Source organism: Oryx dammah, unplaced genomic scaffold (genome assembly GCF_014754425.2).
Source record: "Oryx dammah isolate SB20612 unplaced genomic scaffold, SCBI_Odam_1.1 HiC_scaffold_8, whole genome shotgun sequence".
Classification (NCBI taxonomy): Eukaryota; Metazoa; Chordata; class Mammalia; order Artiodactyla; family Bovidae; genus Oryx; species Oryx dammah.
This window is the reverse complement of record NW_024070192.1, coordinates 16,556,232-16,583,263: the sequence shown is the minus strand read 5'-3', so window position 1 is coordinate 16,583,263 and position 27,032 is coordinate 16,556,232. Positions and strand designations below refer to the sequence as shown.

At 48.7% G+C, this 27,032-nt stretch overlaps 1 protein-coding gene across 14 annotated transcripts in view; it reads left to right on the top strand.

Moving 5' to 3' along the window:
- The window catches only part of MAPT (microtubule associated protein tau), a 122,591-nt gene that overhangs the window by 40,278 nt on the left and 55,281 nt on the right, over window positions 1–27,032 (top strand). The gene's annotated exons all lie outside the window — the stretch shown is intronic.

Here is a 27,032-nt window from a genome sequence, read left to right as displayed (position 1 = left end):
GTCGCTTCAGTCATATCTGACTCTCTGCAACCCCATAGACTGTAGCCTTGTCCGTGGGATTCTCCAGGAGTGGGTTGCCATGCCCTCCTTCGGAAGATCTTTCCAACCCAGGATCAAACCCGTGTGTCCTGTGTCTCTTGTATTGTAGGCAGATTCTTTACCACTGAGCCACCAGGGAAGCCCAGTCCCTGTGGATTTCCTTTTAAAAAAAAATAGACGAGCAATAAAATGTTAGTTTTGAGAAGGTTGACATGAGCAATTGAGCTACAAAATGAGCTTGAACTAAATCCTAGCAGGTTTTTCTTAGGAATAATATTATCATCTCCAGCCACTTGCAGTAGATTTATTCTGAATTCAGAGAGAGGTTTCCTTTGTTGTTTATACTTTGCATTATTCATTTGCTTCTTTAATTTATGAGCCTTGGTGCTCATTAGGATATTTCAGCGGGCTGTGTTAGATCTAATGATGCATGTATTCTTTTCTGCAGAGTAGTTAATATTTTGGGTTTTACTTTAACTTTTAAAAATACAACCCTTTTTGTGGACAATTGCCCAAATGATACCAGACATATGGTTGAGAATGTGAGTCCTACAGGTGCCTCCTAGCCTGTTGCTTGCTGACAGCCACTGGCTAGAGATTGCAGGCGGCACAGAACAAGCATGGCTGGAGCACATCTCCATTGATGTTAAGTCAATCTGGAAACCTCTGGAAAATGGACAGCTGCTTTCTGAGCCTGTGGTATAGACAAAGGAGCTCTCTACTAAATTAAAATAATGTTACAGGCAGAAGCTAATGTCTTGCCTTACTTGGCCATTGACCAGCCAGGTGACTTTGGGCAACTTGCTCAGCTTCTCTTTTGCCGCCTCTGCAAAGTAGAATCATCTTTTTACCAGACAGAAAATGGACCCTGAGCCCGAGGGTAAGAACAGTCAGCCTCAGAGGCTCATAGAAGGACTGTTGATCCTTCCAGATATTTAACAATCACGGGTTAATAATTGGGAAAAGCAAGGCTTCCTGGGTGGCTCAGTGGTAAAGAATCCATCTGCCAATGCAGAAGATGCAAAAGACACAGGTTCGATCCATGGGTCAGGAAGATGCCCTGGAGGAGGGCATGGCAACCCACTCCAGTATTCTTGCCTGGAGAACCCCATGCACAGAGGAGCCTGGTGGGCTACAGGTCACGGGGTTGCAAAGAGTCAGGTACGACTGAGTACACACAGAAAAAGAAAACAATAATAATAATTGGGAAAAACAAAGAGAGCACTTCTATTTAGTAATTATGCATGTTTTTCTGCTTTTCTTGTTGGAAAGATGTAAGCAAGATTGAGGAGGTAACTGCATGCAGTGGCAGCCTCCCAGGGCTGACCTCTCTCTAGGGAAGGTCACTGTGCCCAGGACCCCTTTACCAGAATTTGAAAACTAATTGTTGTAGGGTTTGCCAATCTGCTTATTTACTTATTTACTTTATTTTTGTCCATGCCCTGCAACTTACACTATTTTAATTCCCTGACCAAGGATGGAAACTGGGTCCTCTCGTCGGCAGTGAAAGCACGGAGTCCTAACCACTGGACCATCAAAGAATTCCCTAGGGTCTGCTGACCTTAACAACTAATGATGTGCTGAGAACTGTCTCTTCAAAAAGGCATTCCATTCCCTGGGGTGACGCTGGGCCCCTCTCCTAGGTGCCATGATGCTGTCTCCTCTCTCAACCCCCGACCCCAACTGTTCCCTCTCCTTGCCCCAACCCCCTCGTTTTCCTCCCAAACCTTTTTGCTGCTGCAGCCTTTTCTAATGAGGAGGTTCTGGCCAAGGCCTCTCCATGGCTTGGTTATGTAACCTGCTGCTGCTTCTGGTCCAGGGATCACCCTGAAAGGGGGTCAGAGGTGGGCACACAGCCAGGGCCAGTCTACTTACCACCCCCTTGGAACCTAGACGCAGTGCAGGAATTTGGACTCTGCAGGAATTAACAGCTCCACTTTCCCCAGAGCCAAATGTGCAGGATGCATGCTTTTTGTTCTTTGTTAAATTCTAACTAGCAAGGCTGCCACAGAGAAGCCTGATGGGAGCTGTTCCCCTGATGTTGGCTCCTACTTGGCTTCTGGCCTCAAGTCTCTCAGAGCTAGGCTCCCCCAAAATGTCTTGTCTCTGAAGCATCACCCCTTTGATCAATGATGTCCCTTTGCCTGGTGATGACCCCCACTTTGCCTAATAATAACCCTGTCTCTATCCCTCACCAGCCCCAAGGAAGGAGTTTGTCCTTCTAAGCCTGCTTTCCCTTCAAGTCTTAGCTCAAGCTCACCCTTTATTAAAAGGTGTTTTTTGATGTGCACCATTTTTAAAGTCTTGACTGAATCTGTTACAAGATTGCTTCTGTTTTATGTTTTAGTTTTTTGGCCCTGAGGCATGTGGGATCCCTGCCAGGGATTGAACCCTCACCCCCTGCATTGGAAGGCAAAGTCTTAACCGCTGGACCGCCAGGGAAGTCCCTCAAGCTCGCATTCCTTCCAGAGCCTCCTCGCGCCTGCTCGACCCCTGGCTCTTTTCGGGTGCTGCAGCTTTGTCTCTGGCACCTATTCCATACTCAGCTCAGAGAATCACAGACTCTTGGGACACAAGGCAATTTGCCTTCTCTCTTCTGACCCATGGCCTTGATCAGTATTTATCTCTTTGTCTCCCCTCCCAAACTAGGCCTCAAGTCTTCCATCCTGGAGCCCCCACCCATGGGAGGTAGCATTCCAAAAATGGAGTTGACCATAGCGTTGCTCTGAAATTACCCTGTGTCACTCAGTATTTGCCTATGTATCTCTCTGGCCAGACTGAGTATATCCAAGGGCAGGGGCCACCTCTGGCCCCTGGTGGGGGCTGGTACCTGCCTTTCTCATATCTGCTCACTACCCTGAGCTTCCCCTAACTGCTCACCCATGGCTGCGCCAGTAGGATGGCTCTGTCCTGTTTAGAGCATCCTCTCCCTGCCTGACTCACCCTCCTGCCCAAAGGTTTGCCTTTGGGACTGCAGGGCATATGTACACATGCATGGGCATAGAGCTGATAGACACAGCCCTGAGCTCAGCATCAGTAATGCATTTTATACACTAAAAGCTGCTATAAACTTTATTTATGACACAGCTGACATGTCTGAATTGGCTCCCAAATCCACCACCAAGCATGTGGTGATTGGTGAGCCTGTCACTTAGCCCACTTTTCTCTCTGTCTGTTAATAATAGATGCTTCTTACAGCCTCAGCTTGACAGCTTTGATTTAAAAGTCATCTTAAACGGAAGAGACTAATGGATGGGTCTGAATGTGTGCCTTTTAAAGCACAACGCGTTGCTCTTAATTAACTGAATTCTGTCCTTTGACTGGAACAGGCTCTCCCCTCCTTGCATCATTAACTACCTTTGCGCCCAGAACAAATCGCAGGTGTGTTACCAGAACGCTCAGGAGGCAGCGGGAGCCACCTGGTTACATGGCGCATGCATGTTCGGGGTTGTCTAGTGGGTGTGAGATGCCCAGAGAGATGGTTGCGGTTCCATCTCTCCCCACTTGAGAGACCAGCGCTCTTCCATCCAGTCCACCATTCAGAGTGGCAAAGGAGGCTTCCCTGTCGCGCTCGTCTGCAGATATGTGTGTGGTGTGAGAGCTCCTCCACGGGCCGTCATCACTGTGGTTTATGGGTCAGACTCTGCTCCTGCAGTCGCTTCCTCCGTCCAGCACAGACCACGGTCCATTTTACTACTCTGTCTCTGTGCTTCTCCAGTGGACAGTGCAGAGGGTGGGGCCATGGAAGGACCAGAGCTGTGGGGAGAAGGCCCCTCCACCTCTGCCCTGGTCTCCAACCCCATTCCCTCTGGGAAGGTGGTGGGTGCTGACAGGGGAGAGAGAAGGGAGGAGGGGCCCCGCAGGGCACGTGGAGAGGATGTGGCCCCCACACTAGGGCATCCATGTGCACAGTCAGACAGAGCAGGCCATGTGGGCTTCTGTATTCTTTAACGTGAGTCGAAAGGAAGGTGACACCATGAAATAGCACTCTTTGGGACGTTCCTGACGGTCCAGTGGTTACAACTCCATGCTTCCACTTCAGTGGGGCTTGAGTTCAGTCCCTGGTCTGGGAGCTAAGATCCTGGATGCCACACAGCATGGCCAAAAGAAAAATAGAAAGTGTTCTGGAGGCAAGCAGACCGGAGTCACACCCTGGCTCCACCACTTTACCAGCTGAACCCTTAGACAGCACCTCAGCCTCCTGGAGGTTCAGAGCCATTGGCTGCACACTGGAGCTGTCAGTGCGAGCCTGCCCGAGGGTGGGAAAGACCACGCCACAGGGATGGCGTGATGCGTGCTACATGGCGGGTGCGCCATCCGTGTCCATTCCTTTCCTCCGTTTTCCCAGGATCAAGTTGTTATGAACGGGCTGGTCCACATTAATGAGCAGACTTATTGGCAGTTTTCTATTTGCTTCGGTAACAAACTACCACAGACTTAGTGGCTTAAACTAAGTAATTTTATCTGACAGTTATTTTATCTGTCAGATAAAAACAGTTATTTTATCTGACAGTTGTAGAGGTGTCAGAGGTCCGACAGGAGTGTTACAAGGCTAAAATCAAGGTGATGGCAGGCTGCATTTCTTTCTGGACGGTCTAGGGCAGAATTTCTTGCCTTTTCCAACTTCCTTGGCTCACGGTCCCTTCCACCTTCAAAGTCAGCTTGACTGAGTCTCAAGTCCCATCACTCTGACACCACTCCCCTACCTCCATCTTTCACATGGGCCCTTGTGATTACACCTGGATAATCCAGAATAATCTTAAAGTCACCTTAATTCCATCTGCAACCCTAATCCTGCATAAAGTTTGCTGCATAAAGTAACAAGGGGATTAGGACGTGGAGGTGGAATCTTTAAGATGCCTTCATTCTGTCTAACATGTTAACTAAATGCAAACACATATTTTTACTTAATCTTTTTCAACAAGATCTGGAAGAGATGGGATAAATATTTAAATTAAAATGCAAGTAATCTGAATCATATCTGTAATAGCCTTAGTTTCATTGCACTTTTTTAAAACTAGATTTTCCTAAATAAAATCAGATCCTTTGCAGCCCTTTTGCAGTATCCCATCTTGTATTCCTTCACCTAGAACTAGCCTTTAAATCACTGGTTTAAGGTACTTAGACATTCTTTGTCCCTGGGATATTGCTTATCAATCAACATTTCATGGCCCGCTGGAAAATACTGTCTGAACAATAAGCCACAGGATGAAAAGGAAAGCACAGTGCTGTTTAATTGCAAATGGTCTTTTACAAGGTGGTTTCTAATTCCTTTTGCTTTTTCTTTTGAGCTGAGGAATTGAAGTGTTGGTAACAGAGAATCGTATGATGTGGCTTCATCCTGAGTGTCCTTGGACCCTGTCACAGGGCAGGGATACCCACTCCCAAAATGTCCCTGAGGCCACACCTGAAGAGAGCCCTGGATTTCATGCACAGCCTGCATTAACAAGGGTTCCTCTGAGTATGTTTCAGACTCTGGTGTCCTTTTTTTTCTTCAGTGGAAAGAGGTGTTCACTGATCTTTACTCTGTTCCCAGGGAACTCATTTCCTTGTATATTTGTTCATCCTGTGTGTAACTTGGAGGAATCAGATTATTTTCCTCCTCTCCAAAAGGTGGCTCAGTGGTAAAAGGATCCCCCGGCCAACGCAGGAGATGCCTGTTCAATTCCTAGGTTGGGAAGATCCCCTGGAACAGGAAATGGCAACCCATTCCAATATTCTTACCGGAGAATCCCATGGACAGAGGGGCCTGGTGGGATACACTCCATGGGGTCTCAAAGAGTTGGATGTGACCAAGCAACTGAGCACACAGGACAGGAAGCACAGATCAGATGCCCTAAAACTGTAGGAGGGACTCTCAGAGAACAGAGAGTAGAAAAACCTATGAAAAGGGATAAAGATGGCCTCTGGACTACAAGTTCCTAGTTTAATGGCAAAACATTGTGGTATTTCCTAAGTGAACAGAACTGCACTTGACTTGTTTTATCAAATGCATGGATCTGATGCTTGGAAAACAGTGTTTCTGCCTTACTTGGGGAGTCTTCAGTGAAACGTGCTACTGACAGGTTTGAATCCTGGCTTCACCCCTGACTAACTGTGTGACTTAGAACAAGTCACTTCACCTCTCTGTGCTAGTGTGGGGCTCTTTCTTTCTTTTTGGGCTGCACTGGGCCTTTGTTGTTGCTCACGGGTTTTCTCTAGTTGCAGCAAGCAGGGGTGGCTCTTAGTTGCAGTGTGCTGGCTTCTCACTGCAGTGGTTTCTCCTGTTGCAGAACACGGGCTCTAGAGCTCCAGGGTTCATTAGTTGTGGCCCATGGGCTTAGTTGCTTTGTGTCATGTGGGATCTTCCTGGACCAGGAATCGAACCTGCGTCCCCTGCTTTGGCAAGCAGATTTTTAACCACTGAACCACCAGGGAAGTCCCTGTGGGGCTGTTTCTTTAAGGTCCATTCCAAGCTTAGAATCCAGGATTCTGTGATTCTAACCTAGTCAAGCAGGGACCCCCAGACAGATGCCTGAAGAACAAATCTGTTTTGGAGGCAGGAGGAGAAAGAACCAGAGTAGGAGAGACCTTGATGACGAAGATGAAAAACCCAAGGTCATTCCTGGTTAACACCCTGCTGACATAGCAGTTATATCTCATTTATTTTGGTTCCTTGAGGTTTACAAAGAGGGGAGAGAATTTGTCTCTCTTCCTCTATCACAGAGGAATATGCTCTCCAATGAGGTGTGAGAAATAGTTATCCAGGGAGCTGGGGTGGCCTACACGAGAGAGCAGGTCAGCTCTCAGATTTGCAACTGACTATGAGCTGGGGAAGTGTCATCTATTAAGGTCTCCTCCTCCATCCCACCAGGACCCTCTCCCTGCCCCCATACTCCTTGGCTCAGCAGCATTACTGGGCCTTCCTCCTGCCAGGTATGAGGCCGGGTGCTGAAGACATGATGGTGGAGGGGGTGGCCATGGCCCTTCCGTCGTAAGAGCGTCAGCATCCCAGAGGATTACAGCACCGGGTGAATGTCTGTGAGGGGCGCACGTGAAGGAGTTTGGCAGAGTCAGGAAGGCCTTCTAGAAGCAATGACTGCTTTGATGGAGCCTGAAGCTTGAGTAGGAGTTAGCGAGACAAAGGGGAAGAGTTGCAGAAGAGAGGACTTTCCTGACAGGGAGACCAGCTGGAGCAAAGGCCTGAGGGTGAGATCGCGCAGCACTGAGGGTTGCACATGGAGGGCTTTCAATCCATCCATCGGGGAGGATGTATTGAGCACAGACTCCATACCAACCACTGCACTACGTACTGAGTTGTTTGTGCTCAGTCGCTCAGTCATGTCTGATTCTTTGCCACCCCATGGACTGTAGCCCACCAGGCTCCTCTGACCATGGGATTTCCCAGGCAAGACTACTGGAGGGGACTGCCATTTCCTCCTCCAGGGGATCTTCCCGACCCAGGGACTGAACCCGAGCCTCCCGCGTCTCTGGCACTGGCAAGCGGATTGTTTACCACTGAGACACTGGGGAAGCCCACTGAATTGCTTACAGTGGTTTTAAAAAAAATAAGCACAGGAGTCTCCACCCTCCAGGAGCTTTCATTCTAATGGGGAGATTAAATGGGTACAATTAGAGTCTGATGTGACAGGTACAACAGGAAAGACCAGCCCAAATGTTGAGTGGAAGAAGGCCAGGTCGGTAATAGACTCAGACACCCACTCTCCATCTCTGTACCACAACAGGTTCTCCAGGGATGCGATTCATTCATTCATTGTCCCACTTCTTTTTAAGATCTTTTTTAATATAGACCATTTTAGAAGTCTTTATTGAATTTGTTACAATACTGCTTCTGTTTTATGCTTTGGTTTCTGGCTGTGAGGCACGTGGGGTCTTAGCTCCTCGACCATGGACTGAATCCTCACCCCCTGCATTAGAAGGCAAAGTCTTAACCACTGGACTGCCAGGGAGGTTCATTTTTTCTCTTTCTGCTGTATGTTTACAACTCTGGGTTTTAACGGGGAGGACTCTCCAGCTCCCCTGTGAAGGTGTGTTGACCTCCCACCCCTGACAGCCCGCCTGCCCACCTGGGAAGGGGCCCTGTGGACAAGTGCTTTCCCTGGTGCCCCTCTGCACCCTTAACCCCTCATTCTATGGAGACTTGGGCCACTGAAAGTCACTCAGTCATGCCCAACTCTTTGCCCATGGAATTCTCCAGTCCAGAATACTGGAGTGGGTAGCCTTTCCCTTCAGCAGGGGATCTTCCCAAACCAGAGATCAAACCCAGGTCTTCCACATTGCAGGCGGATTCTTTACCAGCTGAGCCACAAGGGAAGCCCAGAGAAAGGCTACCCATTCCAGTACTCTGGCCTGGAGAATTCCATGGACTGTATAGTCCCTGGGGTCGCAAAGACTCAGACACAACTGAGCAACTTACACTTTCACGACCACTGAATGGGGGTAGAGGGGAGGTTGTTGCCCACCAGAAGGTAAAGCTTCTCAACCATACAAACACTGCAAAGCCACCTTCATGGTTTATCCCAGGCTCCCCCCAGGGGGTTAGATTTGGGCCAAAGCTGGATGGCTCAGCAGAGAGGATTTGTAGAGAACCACTTGCTACCCAACCGGATAGAGGGCTCTACCTCCTTATGGGAAGGTTAGAGGGCAAATGTATTCTTATATTTAGCAAAAGAAAATAAATTTGACTTTGAACCTCTTCTGTAATGTTTTAAAAACATCTTTATTGAGATGATGTTTCACATAACATAAAACCCACCCATTTAAAGTTACAATGCAGTGGGTTTTAATTCCTGTATGATTTAAATTTTGATGGAGCAACTCAGAACAGGGCGCGGCAGCAGCTCTGAGTCAGCTCTGTTCTCTGCTTCATGCCTGGCAGGCCTGCAGGGGCCCCCTGGGCTTCCGCCCCCAGGTGTAGTGTTTTCTCCTTTTCCAAGAAGGCTTTTGTTTTCAAGTTCTTAGTTCTTCTTTCTCATCAGTCTTTTCTCTCTCATATGCTCATTCTGTCTGTCTTCCCTCCCTGACTGTAATTTCTATTTCTGAACAGAAACGATGTCCTGGCGTTTCTGTTGAATAATGGGTGTTTTGCAGCCAACCAAGGCTGCCTGTGCTTTTTCTGAAATACATACTTGGGGGGCCCAGAGCTTAAATATGTGACCTTGGTCTCGTTGCCTTTTTCTCCCCGATCTGAATTTCTCATATGTCCATTTTGATTGATCCAGATATGTGTACGCCTGGATTGGCTCTGTTTCCAAAGCTGTGTTGTAATTCTTTCTTTCAAGGTCATTTCTTCACTCCATACAACTTTCTGTTTTCCACTGTACTCCACTTTGTCGAGCACAGTTATTGTATCCAAATAAGAGAGCATGCCCCAGGGTCCCATGCTGGATAATATTTTCATTTTCTTATTTTAATTTCAATGAGAAGTTTTATTGACAAATATTGAAACTACTTTCCCAACCTTAATAGATGTGGCAAAATTGCCTGGTTTCCCCCTTTATCTAAAGAGCCTTTATTTTTATTCTCATGTAGCCATGGACACTTACTCACACATTGCATTGGAAGTTGTTTTCTAGGGCTCGTAAGGCTGTAACTTCAGCTTTGCTGGGGCTCCTCACACCCCTGCTTCTCTAGATCTCCGTTTGGAACAAGGCAGATGAAAATACAGGCTTCCCCAGGTGCCTCAGCAGTAAAGAATCTACCCACCAATGCAGGAGACACAGGTTCAATCCCTGGGTCGGGAAAATCCCCTGGAGAAGGACATGGCAACCCACTCCAGTATTCTTGCCTGAGGAATCACATGGTCAGAGGAGCCTGGCGGGCTACAGTCGAGAGTCAGACCCAACTTAGTGACTAAACAGATGTTAATACATCAACAACTACAGTTCCCCAGTGTGCTCAGACGTGTCACTAGATCTCGAGAATTACGCTTGTGATAGGCAAGGGTTTGTGACATCAGAGTGCTATGTCCAGGTGTCCCTGGCTCTCTGCATGAAATGTGTGCCTGAAAGACTGCATGTCAGCTGCTAGCGAAGCCTGTCTCTTCGTGCCATGACTTTCCTTCCAGTGGGTGAAGCTTCCCCATCCAGGGGCCCCCACTGGCTCCGTAGGCCTTCCCCAGTGCCCCCACCCCCTCATCAGGCCCCTCGGAGGCGGCTCTCTGACCCCAGGTAAGAACACTCCCACACAGTGTCCCCTTAGGCAGCCTCTGACTTTGTGATTGATCACAGATGTGATTAATCGCATTACACTGATGCCTAGAATCAGGTTAAGCCTCTTATTCACCTCAAGCCGCCAGCCATGCCGGTGGCTACAGGCAATGTGTGATTTGTGAATAAAAGAGGCAGCACAGGGACTTCTCTGGTGGTCCAGTGGCTAAGATTCCTCACTCCCAGTGCAGGGGGCCTGGGTTCAATCCCTGGTCAAGGAACTAGAGCCTACAAGCTGCAACTAAGACCTGGCACAGCCACATAAATAAAAATGTTTTTAAAAATAATAAATATATTTTTAAAAGGAGCGGCACACTGTGGGACCATCCCTTGACTTTGTCAAAGGGTGCTTTGTTTTGCCAAAAGGAGAATGTATTTATTGCTTTCAGTCAGACTTAAAACATAATACATGTCTAGAAAACACTATAATAAAACCAAAATGTATACAACAACAAGAGAAAGCCTCCCTGATTCCACCTCCCTTCCCAGAGCATATACTCCTTTATGATTTCTGGTTTGCACATCTGCCTATCTGCGCTATTTTCTTATTTATAAACATTCTGTGCGTGCACATTTCCAAAACGGCTCTTTCCCCTTGGTGATACAGGAGGGAGTGCTCTCTATGCCAGTGTTTGTTTCTCCCCTGTCTGTCCTCCTCACACAGGGGTCAGCTTCACACAGGGTGCCCTGGGACACGGTTTTGGCCCGGTCTCCAGGCGTCACGGGATCCGGGAGTGATCTCACTGAGCACACCATCTGCCCTGCCTGGCCAGAGGCTGCCTCGGGACGGCCAAGGGGGCACCGTGTGTTGTTGCATCCAAAGTGGGGTGGGGCTCTGAGCCCTGAGATGCTGTTTAGTCTGAAAATGCAAACAGGATACAGGTTTGGCTCAGCTAATAGGCGATGAGGTTATCATGATAATAACCACAGCTGGCACTTCAATCACATTTACTGTTAGCCGGTGATGGTTCTAAGCGCTTGATATAAATCAACTTGGTTAATCATCTCGGTTAATCCCCACATTTTATAGATGAGGCAGCGGAGGTTCTGAAAGGTTGAGTGACTTACCCAAGGTCACCCAGCCGGGAACCCAGACAGCCTGGCCCCAGTGTGTGTGCACTCCCTGCCCCCATACTGCCCTGTCGTTAAGTCTGACCCTGATGCCATGGGGGCGCCTCTGGCAAGGGGGCGATTTCAGGGACAGTGTTCTTACGTGTGTTTAGAGGACACTGTTTATTTTCCATCCTTCGAGCCATGCTGAGTTCAGGTTGCTCATTACTGAGGGACAGTGCTGATTAGAGATAGTCTCCGCCATCCCTCTGTGCCCCGAGTTCTTCAGGGTGTGTCCTCAGACTCAAAAAATAGAAATGAAAACATCCTCAGAACGATCGCCTTCCCGTCCTCACTTCCTTACCCCTCCATTTCTTCCTTGTTGCTCCACCTAATGAAATGTTGTGGCAAAAAGCGCCAGTTGCTGCTCATTCCAGATGGCCTCTCAGAGCCCCGCCTCCCTCGCTGCCCAGCCTGGTGCGGATGGTTCTCTCTCCCTGCATCACCTCCCCAGCAGCACCTCCCGCATCATCTCCTTGGCATCACCTCCCTCACCATCTCCCCTGTCTTCTCGTGCTCCAGGCGCCAGCGCTGGGAGGGGCAGGGAGCAGAGACCCCCCAGTTCTTCCCTAACAGCTTCATTCCATTACCTCCGAGACCCTCTGAGACCCTCAGTCTCCTCCTCTCCCGGGGCTGACCCAGAGCTGCCTCTCTCACCTTCATGCTGTCCCTCTTCCTCCTTCAGGGCAGAAGCACAGAGGCTCTTGTATTAACCCCAGTTTTTATCCCTTCGGGTTGGGCCTTCACTTCCCCAACCTCAAATATCTTCCCCTTGCTCAAAACCCACGTGTCATGAAAATGGTACCGAACATCCCTGTAGCTGCGTCACAGTTCAGATGTTCTCACATGCATTTTCCCAGTGACCCTCACAGCCACCCTGTGACACAGGTGTCCTCATGCCCAGGTTACAAATGAAGAATCGGGGGTTCAGAGAGGTCAAGTGACAGGCCCAGCATCGACCAGCCAGAGAGTGGTTCCTATTATGCCTTGAACCCAGTGCTTTGGACTCCACACCACATGTCCTTTCTACCCACATCCATCTGAACCGGGAACAAGGGTCCAGTTCCTCAAGGGAAGATATGGAGCCAATGCCTACACTTTGGGACTTCCCAGGTGGCTCAGTGGTAAAGACTCTGCCTGCCAAGGCAGGAGATTTGGGTTTGATCCTGGGTTGAGAAGATCCTCTGGAGGAGGAAATGGCAAGTCACTCTAGTATTCTTGCCTGGGAAATCCCGTGGACAGAGAAGCCTGGCAGGCTACAGTCCACAGGGTCGCAGAGTTGGACACAGCTTAGCAACTGAGTGTGCACATGCACGCCCACACCTTGGTCTGAGCCCAAACCACGGGCTCAAGGAGTCCAGCCATTCATGCAGCTGACGAGCTGGACTTGGTGCAGTCCTCGAGGGGAGTTAGGGCTGAGCAGCCTCTAAAGGGGTCGCTGCAGGATCCTGAGACCTCGTTTCATGGGAGAGCCCCAGGGCCAAGCGGAAGTGAACCCAGGGGCCCTCCAAGCTCACCTTGGATGCCAGATGGAGGGTGCCTCCCCAGCCCCTACTGTGACGGGGAGGCCATCCAGTGCTCTCAAAGGGCCTCGAGAGGAGGCAGCCTAAGTGCTTATTCATCAGTCCCAAGAATGGCTGATGAGGGGCAGGTGCTTCTGAGAACCCATAATGCTCTTTGGCAAATGGCCCGAGGTGTCTCTGAGAGGCCTCCCAGCGCCTGACATGCCGCTGAAGCAAGATCCTGACCTCAGGGGTCCATTCATCATCAGATACAGCCATGTCCTCACGTCTGTGACATCTCTCCACCCAGCGTTCTTTCCCAGCGACTTCCCATCCCTAAGCTGAGCTTCCCAGCAAATCACTGCATGCCAGACTCTGTCCCCAACTCTGGCATGACCTCCAAGTCCACTTGGGCCTCTCTGTGGCTCAGTTTCCCTGGCTTCAAAATGGGGCTAAGATGACCTATGCATGTGACAGAGATGTGGTTAGAATGGCTCCTCTTTTTTCACAGCTTTGGAGTGGGGCTTCATGATTTATCGGTAAAGGTGTCCAAAGACCCACCCTGTGTCAGACTGGAGACTGAGACTGCAGATTCAAAGCCATGACGTGCCCTCCCTCAGCCTGGGCTACTGAGCATCAGTATATAAGATGGGGAAAATAAGATAATAACATACCCTCCTTTTACATAGGTTGTGAGCACTAATGAGATGTAATATGTGTTAACAGCATCCCTTTAATAAATGGGAAGATTATGGGTGGCTAAAAAAAGGTGGGGGGACTTCAAATCCCCCCCTCCCCCGCCGCAGCACTTTTTAAGTGCAGTCTTTTGTTGGGTCATGAGCCACTTGCTGCCTGTCAGAGCTGGAGGGCAGAGATACAACAGCAAAGCTAGAAATTGTATCCATTGGAGATCAACCAGAAATTAAGATAAAGCTTATTAATACCAGCATATTTATTAAGCAAATAAAGTAGGCTACAGAACTACTGGTATAATATGGTCTCATTTAGGGAAAATTATATGTGTGTATAGGAGAGGTGTTTGCAAGGAAGTTCCCTAGAATGTTAACAGTGGTTATTTTGCTTTCCTTTTTTCACATTTTTGTATTTGACTTTTTAATAATGACTATGAATCACTCTGGGGTTTCCTGGTGGCTCAGTGGTAAAGAATCTGCCTGCTGTGCAGGAGACATAGGAGACATGGGTTCGATCCCTGGGTTGGGAAGATCCCTTGGAGGAGGGCATGGCAACCCACTCCAGTATTCTTGCCTGGAGAATCTCGTGGACTGAGGAGCCTGGCGGGCTACAGTCCATGGGGTCTCAAAGAGTCAGACATGACTGGAGGGAGTGAGCACAGCATGGCATGAATCACTTTTATAAAACAAGAAATTCTCTCCTCTCTCTCTTCAGTTAAGGGTGGCTTGCCCAAGGTAGGGGGGGGGTCAGTTTTTTTGCTCTGATTTTCTTGGCTTTGACATCAGAAGAGATTCCTTTGTACCCATTTGGTGCTCTGAGTTCAGGGGATTCATCTCGGAATGCAAGTGGTGAGCAGGGCCGCTGGCAGCCCCTGAGTGGGCCAGGTGCAGAGGCCACCTCCACATGCGGCAGCGGTGTCCTCACCGAAGGCTAACTGATCAGTAATTTATCAGAAAGGGGCTTGGAGGGAAAACTACAGCAGTTCTGAAAACAAAGTCCACCCAAGCATGCTGTATCACCCTCGTAGACGCGACAGCACTGTTTAGCTATACCAGCAGTTCCAAAGGAGTTGAAAAAAAGAAAACAGAAGCCTTGAGCTTAAGACCAGAATTGTCCTCTCCAACACAATCTGTGGACTTTCTGAGTGGTGGACATGAGCCAGCTGACATCAGCCATGACACATCGTGTGTGCACGGCAGCACCACCACCCCCCCCCCCCGCCCTCCCCAGAAAGCAGCTTCATTCATGCTTTCGTACAATTGTTGATTGTTCTCTTTGGATTGAGGCCTGGGATTATTCCAGTTTCTTCTCACCAACCTAAGTCTTTCCTCTCTCTGGGCTCCTTCATCTTCTCTCCACTTAATTTGGCGATTCTGCTTGAAATCCAGGAATTATCATTATCGGTATTATTGGTCAGATTTGGTTCTAGAAGATTCTCTGGTACCCTGTGATGGGACGTGAGCACAGCTCACACTTTAGAGTTCCTTTGAGGTTTGCCAGGCTGTATTCCCTCCAGCAAGTCTTCTGAGAACTTCCCTGTGCTGCGGGGGCGCTGGATGCCACCTGTCTGCCGGGGGCGTGAGAGGAGGGGAGCAACACAGAGACACAGCTCCCAGTTGGAACCAGCTGTCAGGGAAGAGCATCTGAAGCATCAGAGCTGCCACGAGCCAGCCCAGTGTTTACTTGAACCCCAGAGCCTCTTCTCTTTCTTTCAAGCAGTTGGCTTCCCACTTCCTAAGCATAGGGATTTCCTGCTGACCTGAAATCCAGACTTCACCTCCCCCAAGGGGACCACTATTCCTGCCCTTCACTCATCGTAAATGTAAATATCTTAAAGTAAAACAATTGGACCGTAAACATTAAAGAATTAAGTGTAGTGGGTTACTGGGTAGTCCAGTGGCTAAGACTCTGTGCTCCCAATGCAGGGGGCCTGGGTTCAATCCCTGGTCAGGGAACTGGATCCCATATGCTGCAACTAAAGATACCGTGTGCTGCTACCAAGACATGGCATAGCCAAATAAATATTTTTTTAAAAAAATAGAATGTAAATAAAATAAAAAGTTTTCAAAAGAAAAGCTTTTGCTCAGTTGAGCAGATCCTGATGTTGCTAAAATGGGTTATCTCTATCACCGCTTGATTGACTCACCTTTGTCAGTCGGCTTCACAAAGTCTTCTGGGGCCAGGCTGCATGGCACCAGAGCCGTGACCCCATTACATGTCTGCTGTGTAACCTTGGCCCAGTTACTCAACCTCTCTGTGCCTCGGTTTCCCTCCCCCCCCCCCCCCCCGTAGAAGTAGAGGAAGTTGTGTGAATTAAATGAGCCAATATTTGAAAATGCTTGAAACATGGCTCCTGTCATTATGAGGAATCCTGTTTTCCACCAGAACACACAGCAAATTCATGAAGGGGCAGAAAAGGGGCCAGAGCAAAGGAAAGAGGGGACGCAGAGGCTAAAAATAACCTTGGAGAAACAAGTTCATTTTAAAGTTATTTTTAGATTTCTCCCTGCTTGATCTTCCACTATCGGAGAGCTCCATTTAGGGTGTTTGTTTTTTTATGACAGCTTTACCGAGATATGTCACATGCCATAAGATCCACCCTTTGAAGTGTGCAATTCACTGACTCCTGTATAGTCCCAAAGTTGTCCAGTACCACTACTCTGGAATTCCGATTGAGTTTTTCATCTGAGAGGGTCTGAGGGCGCTCGTCCTTTTTTTGGATGGCGCTACCGGAGCTGGTGGCAGTGATTCCGCTGAGTCACGCCGGCGGCCGGGAGCCTGCGGCGCTGCCTCGCGGAGAAGCTGGGCGGCCGGCTGGGCTGCAGCAAGCGGGCACCGCGGCCCTGACACGTGCTGCCCCCTAGCGAGGGCTGCAGCCACGCCGGACACAGCCCACCTCGCACCTCCAGGGAGGGGGACTCTCCGACACAGAAAAAAGCTCCTCCTGGGTGTGGACCGCAAGGACAGTACATCCTGCATGGAGCCCAGTGAGCCAGGGTGCGGGACCAGCCCCTGACACAGGCTTTTTTCTTCCCTCCTTGACTCTTAATTTCACCCGCCCGGACAAGATCATTTCCATGGGTAAGGCAGAGGAGAAAAGGGCTGTTTTTAAACTCTTTGTTGGGAAGGCAGTAAGATGATACAGTATCTAAAAGATGGGTTTAGCATCAGAAGATCAGAGTTCAAATTCTATCCCACTCTGCCTCTTACTATCTGTGTGACCCTCAGCAGGTTCCTGAACCTCTCTGAGCCTGTTTCCTCATCCAGAAAGTGGGGAGAACAATTCCTCTCGTGGGACTGTTGTATTACAGAGATTCCATTTCTCTCTCTCCCGTTTCCTCCCTTCCTCTGAAGCCTCTGCGACTGGCTTATAGTCAGGACTCGAATAAACAGATGTTGTTCATATTCCAAAACCAGCAACAGTGTCCACTGTTGCCCTGGCTTACTCGAGGAGCTTTCTAGAATCAGAATGCATTGCTGTGGGTAAGACGATTAGAAGGAATAGGAAGAATGGCAGTAGGCATAGGAAGGCTATTTGGTCTTCATCTCCTTCAGGGAGATGACGGCCCCAGGTCAGCTGAAACCTGCAGACCCCTTGGAGACCTGGGTAGGAGCAAAGGCCTGGGACTGAAAACAGAGAGAGGCATCTGAACTGTCAGAAATCTATATTCCAGAGGGAAGTCAGGTCCCAGGCTGCCCTGGTGGTCTCAGGCAAGTCACTTAGGCTCTTGGGGCCCTTTACTGGCTGGGGTTTGCATCCTGCCCATCTCACAGGTTTGTGGTGAACCTAAATGTTCTGTCATGGGAAAGTGTCCAGGAAAATAGCAGGTGTACTTCAAATAGTGAGCAGGGCCCCCTGGTCATGCTGCAGAAGTCAGCTCTGAGCTGGGCTGGGCGCCTGGGGTTCCCTCATCCGCTTCTGGATGCCTCAGAGGGTGGCCTGGAATGATCAAAAACAAAGCTGCCTCTGCAGCTAAGCAGAGCTCAGCACACAGAGCACATGAACTCTACCAAGTGGAAAATGTATTCATCTTGCAGCCTGGGAAAGCTCTGTTCCTCGGGAGCAAAAGGGACCCGAGGTCTCACCTGCACATCCCTGTGCGCCTGAGAGTTGAGGGGCCAGGGGAAGCCTTGGCAAAATGAGGAAGAAGCTGAAGTTTATTTGAGGGTCCTTGTCATCCCCCTCTTCCACCATCCTACCCCTTCCTGCCCTCACCTTTCCTTTCCCTCCACCCCGGTTTTACCATTATCAGACAAATGTCACAGTAAAAAAAGCTCTATATTATCTTGTTTCCAAATTTAAAAGACTGTGGGTAATCATCATTGGACACATGGATAAGCAAAATGTGGTGCATTCATACAATAAGCAAAATGTGGTGCATTCGAGGAATGAAGTCCTGACTCGTGCTACAATGTGAGTGAATCCTGAAGACATTACGCTAAGTGAAGGAAGCAAGACACAAAAGCCCAGATATTAGATGATTCCATTTATGTGTAATCTCCAAAACGGATAAATCCACAGAGACAGAAAGTAGATGAGTGGTTGGCAGGGCATGGGGGTCGGGGAGGAGGATGAGGAAGTGCTTAATGGACACAGGGTTTCTTTCTGGGGTGATGAAAGTGTTTCAGAACAAGATAGAGGTGATGGTTGTTAAAATGATGACTTGTGCAGACTTCCATGGTGGTCCAATGGTTAAGACTCCAAGTGTCTACTGGAGCGGGGTGCAGGTTCAATCCCTGGTCAGGGAAAGATCCACATGCTGCAAAGTGCAGCCACAAAGAAAAAAAAGTAAAAATGACTTGTGTGTTGTGTGGATTTTACTTCAATCAGAAAAATTAAATAAGAAGACTGAGTTGGAGTTTTCCTGGTGGCTCAGTAGTAACGAAATCACCTGCCGATGCAGGAGACACAAATTGGATTCCTAGACCGGGACCATAGAGCAAGTAAGCCCATGCGCCATAATTACTGAGCCTGTGCCCCGCAACTACTGAAGCCTGCCTGCCCTGGAACCTGTCCTCCACAACAGGAGAAGCACCCGCAGTGAGAAGCCTGTGCACCGCAACTAGAGAGTTAACTCCTGCTCGCCGCCTCAAGAGAGAAGTCCACCCAGCAATGAAGACCCAGCACAGCCAAAATAATTAATGATTTTTAAAAAGCAAGCACGGTGCCTCATTCACAGGAAGAGCTCAACAGATAGGTGCTTAAAAAAAGCTCAACCTAAAAGTCACCCTGCTTATTTAACTTATATGCAGAGTACATCATGAGAAACGCTGGGCTGGAAGAGGCACAAGCTGGAATCAAGATTGCTGGGAGAAATATCAATAACCTCAGATATGCAGATGACACCACCCTTATGGCAGAAAGTGAAAAAGAACTAAAGAGCCTCTTGATGAAAGTGAAAGAGGAGAGTGAAAAAGTTGGCTTAAGGCTCAACATTCAGAAAACTAAGATCACGGCATGTGGTCCCATCACTTCATGGCAAATAGATGGGGAAACAGTGGAAACAATGGCTGACTTTATTTTTCTGGGCTCCAGAATCACTGCAGATGGTGATTGTAGCCATGAAATCAAAAGACGCTTACTCCTTGGAAGGAAAGTTATGACCAACCTAGACAGCATATTAAAAAGCAGAGATTACTTTGCCAACAAAGATCCGTCTAGTCAAGGCTGTGGTTTTTCCATTGGTCATGGATGGATGTGAGAGTTGGACTATAAAGAAAGCTGAGCACCGAAAAATTGATGCTTTTGAACTGTGGTGTTGGAGAAGACTCTTGAGAGTCCCTTGGACTGCAAGGAGATCCAACCAGTCCATTCTGAAGGAGATCAGTCCTGGGTGTTCATTGGAAGGACTATGTTGAAGCTGAAACTCCAATACTTTGGCCACCTGATGCTGACTCATGTGAAAAGACCCTGATGCTGGAAAAGATTGAGGGCAGGAGAAGGGGACAACAGAGGATGAGATGGTTGGATGGCATCACCGACTCGACGGACATGGGTTTGGGTGGACTCCTGGAGTTGGTGATGGACAGGGAGGCCTGGCATGCTGCGGCTCATGGGGTCGCAAAGAGTCAGACATGACTGAGCGACTGAACTGAACTAAACTGAAAAGTTGAGAATTGTTTTTTTTTAAAAAAAAGACTGGCCTGCAGCAGTCATATTGGTTCAGGGGGTTCCTACATCCCTCTGCCTTCGGCCCCTCCCCCTCTCCTGTCTTCGCCTTTAGCCTCTCATCACCTGCACTGTCCCCTTTGTTCCTCTGTCTGCCCCCTCAGCCCTGCAGACACTCTTCTGCCTTTTCCGGACCTCTCCAACTGCCCGCAAGCCCCCACTGGGTCTAGGGGGGGTGTGATCCTATAGGACCAGACACCATGAACTGCTCAACAAGCCCCTTCCCCATCACGGGACTCAATTTACCGGCTGCAAAATGACACGGAGAGACTCCAGGACTCTCTGGCTCTTGCTCTCTCTTGTCAGGTGGCCGTGCTTTTCCAAGTGTCCCTTAAAAAGGGGGCCCATTTTCATTTCCTAGTTTAACTCAACTTTGGTGCCGCCGCTCTAAAATTTTTTCCTTACCTTCCACCCCAGCGCCTCTGGGTCACTGCCTGGGAAAACAGAACGGAGGCGATCAGAGAGACTGAGAAAGAGATTGGTTGATTTAGAAGAATAAGAAAGCAGAGTGTGGCCTTAGGACAGCAGCTCTTGGCATGCTTGCTTTCCTGTCTGCGTGCCTCTCGGATTATAGGGATCTGTGAGGGGGTGGTGACCACCGCTCGTCTGGGCTGTGTACCCACCTAGGGTTGTGCTTATTTTTGTCTTTCCAGTCTGCTGTCTTTGGCGTGTAGCTGTACTGTTTGTCAGTTGGTTTACGTGTTCTTTGTCCAGTTCTCCCAGAGAAGTCATTCTGCCCTTGGATCTCACAGAGGAAGACGCCAGGCATCAGTGACGGTGGGAAAGGAGGGAGGCAGGGCTGGGCGTACAGACCCTCAGCTAGGATGCCAGGGCCCCCCGCCTCTCAGCCAGGCCTGGGCTAGAGACTCCTGCTGTCCTGTGACCGACCCTCCCAGGGCTCCCAAGACAAAGAACACAGACCTGATCTAGCCACTTAGAATAAAAGGAGCTCGGGGTCACTGGGTGACATGCAGGAGGCTGGGAGAAGTGACTAGGTCACAGCTTCGGGGTGTGAGCCCTGGACAAGTGCTGCTTCCACACCCCAGACCTGCACTGCCACGAGGGGAAACGAGGCCGTTTGATGGTCCTGGCTGGAAGAACCAGCAGCGAGGGTTGCTGAGTGCTCCGTCAGGGCACAGCCTTTGAACCCTGGCATCGCCTCTTCCCGGCTGTGTGACCTTGGGCGGGTTACCTCCCAGATTCCTCATCTGTTCACAAGTGACCCAGACAGGTCCCACCCGACGGGACTTGCCTTCCCGTGCTCAGCGTCTGTCCTGAGACTCAGAAGAGCCACTTCCTTTTACTTTCTGAGAGCGTCCTCCTCTGGGCTCTATTTTCTGCTTACGTCGAGTGGCCTCTCGCAGGTGCTCTAGAGCTCTGACTTGTCTTTTTCCCACTGTGCTGGGTGTTCGCTGTGGCACGCGGGCTTCTCTAGCTGTGGCACGTGGGCTTTGTTGCCCTGAGGCCTGTGGGATCTCAGTTTCTAGTGCAAGTGAAAGTGTTAGTTGCTCAGTAGTGTCTCTTTGTGAGCCCATGGGCTGTAGCCCACTACAGGCTCCCCTGGTACAGGGAACGCTCCAGGCAAGAATGCTGGAACAAGGACTTCCCTGGTGGTCCGGTGGCTAAGACTCCAAGCTCGCAATGCAGGATACCTGGGTTCAATCCCTGGTCAGGGAACTAGATCCCATATGCTGCAACTAAAGACCAGGTGCAGCCAAATAAATAAAAAAGAATACTGGAGTGGGCTGCCCTTCCCTTCTCAAGGGTATCTTCCCAACCCAGGGACTGAACCAATCAAACCCACGTCCCCTGCATTGGAAGGCAAGATTCTTTATCCCAGACCACCAGGGAACTCCCCTGGACTTGTCTTTCTTAATATGACCTGTTGGTACCAACGCATTCGCAAGGAGCAAGTGACCCAGCACAGATGAGTTGGAGAGACAGCTCTGGTGGCCTGACTGAATCAGGAGGCCCATGAACCTAAGGCCATTTGCTGTCCTGGAGTTGGCAGGAGGGGCAGGGGTGGGGTGCCTCCCTGTTTAGAGAGGTCTTCCCATGCATTCCACTTTTTATCCCAAAGGAAAATATTGGCACTTGAAACTCACGGTTTATTTTGCATATCAAATAGTAGCCTGTGGTTTTTTTGGGGTTTTTTTTTAGCCTGTGTTTTTAAGGATGATTTAATTTCTCCTTGTAATTCCTTCAGCTTCTTTTTAGTATCTCTGACTTTCTCCAGCCTTGCTGGGTGGTGCTAGTGGTAGGGAAGTGGGGGAATCATTGGAACCAGAGTAGTGAGACCCACTCACTGCCTTGTCATCTGCTCCTTGGAGCTGAGGCAGCCTGGCTCATAACACGGGCTTATACCACGGATGCTGTCCCCAGTCCCCAGAACAGAGGGGCACTGCCTCAAGCCCCAGAATGACCCTTAGTTCTCCTGCTCCTGCCCTGAAACCTCTGGAAGCAGCTGAAGAAAACTCAACATCAGGGGGCTTCCCTGGGGGTCTGGTGATTAAGAATCTGCCTACCAATGCAGGGGACACCAGTTGGAAGATTTCTGGTCTGGGAAGATCCCACATGCCACAGGGCAGCTAAGCCCGTGTGCCACAACTACTGAGTCCACACTCTATTGCCCATGAGCTGCGGCTACTGCAGCCCCCATGTCCTAGAACCTGGGCCTCACAACAAAAGAAGCCACTGCAATGAGAAGCCCTCGAGCCTCAACTAGAGAATAGCCCCCACTTGCCCCAACTAGAGAAAGCCCACTCATATCAACAAAGACCCAGTGCAGCCCCAAATTAATTAATTTAAAAAACAATACTATTTATGAAAACAAACCAAAAACAACATCACTGCAAAAATCTACACTGAGAAAATAGGAGGAGACCAAAATGTACAATGTTTAAAAACTTTACTATAGAAATACATATATATATTGAGAGGGAGGAGAATAAGTACTGGAAAAGCCAGAAGCAGGAGTCTATAAACTATGGTCTGCAGGCCAAGTCTGATGTTAGCTAAGGATGGTGTTTACATTTTCAAATGGTTAAAAAAAAAAGAAAAGAAAAATATTTTGTGACACATGATATTTTATGCAACTCAAATTTCAGTGTCTGTAAGTAAAGTTTAATTGAGACATAGCCATGCTCATTCATTTATACATCTATGGCCAATGTCTGCTTCCCTACTGCAGAGGTGGGTAATTGTAACAGAAGGCACGGCCCACAAACCTAAAATATTTACTATCTGGTCCTTTGCAGAAACAAGTTGCTGACTCTTGACCTGAAACTAAAGTGGAATACTGTTCTGTTTTAGACCCATTTGTTTCAAATCCATAGTGAGTGTTCTCAGTCATGTCCAATCCACCAGGCTCCTCTGTCCATGGAATTTTCCATGTAAAGGATACTAGATTGATTGATTTTGATTGAAATCACTCAGTCGTGTCCCACTCTTTGTGACCCCACGGACTGTAGCCTACCAGGCTTCTCTGTCCATGGGATTTTCCAGGCAATAGTACTGGAGTGGATTGCCATTTCCTTTTCCAGCAGATCTTCCCGACCCAGGGATCGAACCCAGATCTCCTGCATTATAGACAGACGCTATACCGTCTGAGCCATGAGTAGGGTGCCATTTCCTACTCCAAGGCATCTTCCCGACCCAGGGGTCAAACCTGCATCTCTTGTGTCTCCTGCATTAGCAGGCAGGTTCTTTATCCCTAGCACCCCCCAGGAAGCCCTTCAAATCCCATAACAATTTCAAATTATAGGGACTTCCATGGTGGCCCAATGGTTAGGACTCTGCGCTTCCACTGCAAGGGGTAGGAGTTCAATCCCTGGTCAGGGAACTAAGATCCTGCATCCTATGCAGCGAGGCCAAGAAATATTTTAAAGTAAATAAACAGAAATAAAACTTGAATACTTACAAATTTTAAATTATAATGGAAATCAAGAGGGAGAGCAGAATCTGTTTTGTAGAACTTATTAAATCAAATCAATCACCAGTTAGTAAAATGAAGTGCAGGGGATTCTTCTGAGCAGTGATATTTTACAGTCAGAACCCACTCTTGTTGATCAGCTGTTTTGGCTCCTGATGTTGTTCCCTCTGACTCTGTTACCCTCTCCCTCTTTCCCAGCCATCCAAGCCCCCACCTCTGGTATAATTCTGGACTCTGATCTCTCTCTCTGACCCCAACCCAATTTTGAAACCCAGTCTAACGTTATCTAAAATACACTTCTTGGATCTATCCCTTCCTTTCCATGCCCTCTGCCTACACTCCGGTTCCGGCCTCCTTGCTGTTTGCTTGGACCAGTGCGGTCACCTCCCTGCCAACAGCCCTTTCTTACCTGTCCAATTGGCCCTGCCAGCCACTGCCCAAGTGACCTTAGAGAGCCTCTTTGATGCTGCCCTGCTCATGCCTGTGAACAAAGTCCACACTGGCCATTTTGCCCACCTCCAGACTCATCTGAGTGAAAAGCAGCCACCACATCACATGTGTCATCCCATCTGTTGTGCAGATGGGCAGGGAAGGGACCAGGGCAGCCCCTCTGAGCTGGAGATAAGCCAGGGGCGTGGGAATCACCTTGGAAAATAGAGTGGAAGCCCAAAGGGAAAGTGGTTCACTCTGCACAAACACTGCTTCAACTTTCACTGATGCCGAGTTTGCCTGTTAAGTACCATCTCGATCCCTTTGAGGTCACTGGGGTCTACTTGGAGTTCATGCTTATCATCAGACCTGTGTTGATTCTGGCTGCCATTTGGTGCATTTTGCCGTCCTCACTTTGTGCAGAGGAATGAGCTGACAGATGGGGACAGGAGTGCTTGGGCGGTGGGGAAGCCCAGCAGGAGGGCTGGGGTGGCGGCGCTGAATAAGAAGACAGCGTTCATCAGTGAGCCCATCTTTTCAGGCATAACTAGAGTATGGGCTTTGGGACTTAGTGATGTGCAGAGAGTGGTGAGCTACTGTGTGTGTGGGTCCCTAGCTCCTCACACTTCCCAGGCTTTGTGGGAAGAGCAGCTTTCTCCAAAATCCATGATGTTTTTTGTCTTTTTTTTCTAATGTGGACCATTTTTTAAAATTTATTTTTAATTGGTATGTAATTGTTTTATAATATTGTATTTGTTTCTGCTGTACAACATGAATCAACTTTAAGTATACATATTGATGTGGACCATTTTTAAAGTCTTTATTGAATTTGTTACAATATTGCTTCTTGTTTTATGTGTTTTGGTTTTTGGGCTTCGAGACATGTAGGACCTTATTTCCCTGACCAGGGATCAAACACACATGCCCTGCATTGGAAGGTGATGTTTTTAACCACTAGACTACTGGGGAAGTCCCCAAAATCCATGATTTTAAAATATGAGCAACCACCTCTTATGTCTACTGTTTACTGGCAGGCGGGTTCTTTACCACTAGCGCCCCCTGGAGTATTCACTAAAACCACCTGCAGGTTGAACAGGATGATCTGATTTGATTGGCCTGGCTCACCTGGGCCAGGGGAAACGTCTCCAGCCAGTTTGGGAGGCCTTGTGCTTCTGGGCTGTCATCATTGTTCCCAGGTGGGGCTCCTGGTGAGTCAGCAGACGAGGTGACTCATGGATCGGTTTTGGGGACTAGCAGTTGGCAGTTACCAGGCAGGTCCCAAGACAGGCTTCATTAGGAGGCGGTAAGGGAGGTGTTGCTTCCTAGGGTTGGGTGGGGAGCAGTCGTTGACTTCTTGGGTAATGAAACTTGTTCCTCTTAGCACAGAGGTTCTTATGTTTGAGGGCTTTCTAAGGAAAACAGACCATCAGCATATCTCAGGGTAGAGAATATCACCACCAAATCCTAAGCCTTGAGGGACGAATGAGGACTTGGATCTTCCCAGGACAACATCTTGCTCGTCCTTGGGGAGCTATCAAAGGCTTGGAGATGTTCAGCTTCAGGAGCCTCCCCCAAGAGCTCCTTGAAGGCCAGGGACCTCAGTCAGAATGAAAAGGGACCCCTTCTCTATAGGCAGTGGCTGCCACAGTGGGGCCAAGCCTCCCACCCTCTGCCTCACCCGGACGAGGTCTCACTGACCTCATTCTTAGAACCCTCCTAAACCATCCCAGCGTCTTATCCTACATAATGAGAGAGAAGGGAGCTCAGACACCCACACCAGCATGTCCTGCCTAGAAGGGAGAGAAATGGAGCTGGGTGTGAATATGCCAGTGGCCAACTGGTGTAAGCACAGTGTCAGAAGCCTGGCTGTCCCCTCCACCCATGTCAGTCAGGTGTTATGTGGAAGGTCAGCCCCAGGTGGACCCTCCCACCCTGTAGCCCAACATTGTGCAATAGTTTTCAGAGGTGAGAACACTCTGCAACTCATAATACATTTAGACAGTACATGACATCAAGTCCGCCCTCCACACCTTGCCCATGGCAGACTTTACTCACTGATCGCAGAAGCCAGAGCTAGTATAGTGAAGGCAGGAAGGAGAAGGGCCCTGCCCTCACTAGCTCGCCCACAAGCCACTGAAAAACAGCCGTAGAATTAGATTAAAAATGTGAGAGGGTAACTGTTAACAAATTATAACAGAAAACTAGAGATTTAAAGTAAAGAATGCAGGGGTTTCCCTGTCTATCCAGTGGTTAAGACTCTGTGCTTCTGCTCTCTACGCTTTTACTGCAGGGGGCGTGGATTCAATCCCTGGTCAGGAAACTAATATCCCACCAGTTGTGTGACACAGTCAAAAAATAAAGAATGCAAACAAAATTAGAAGAAAGGTAAGAACAAATGAAAACAAAGAATGGGAAATGGCAGCCCAAACTTTAAAAATAAAAATTAAAGATTAGATTTAGGTTAAAATTATGGAAAATGATAAAAGTTACAATTATAAAAAGGAGAGATTTTTTTTAAAGTCACCTAAAAGATTAGAAGGAGAAGGCAATGGCAACCCACTCCAGTACTCTTGCCTGGCAAGCCCCATGGATGGAGGAGCCTGGTAGGCTGCAGTCCATGGGGTCGCTAGGAGTCGGACACAACTGAGCGACTTCACTTTCACTTTTCACTTTCATGCACTGGAGAAGGAAATGGCAGCCCACTCCAGTGTTCTTTCCTGGGAGAATCCCAGGGACAGAGGAGCCTGGTGGGCTGCCGTCTATGGGGTCGCACAGAGTCGGACACGACTGAAGTGACTTAGCAGCAGTAGCAGCAGCAAAAGATTATAAAAATGGAAGATAACAGGGAAATACATTTTAAAGGGATTACAAAAGGTTAATGACCCTCTGGGGAACTTTTACAATCTTTCTACAAGTGTAAAATTATCTCAGAAAATTAACACAAAAAGTGA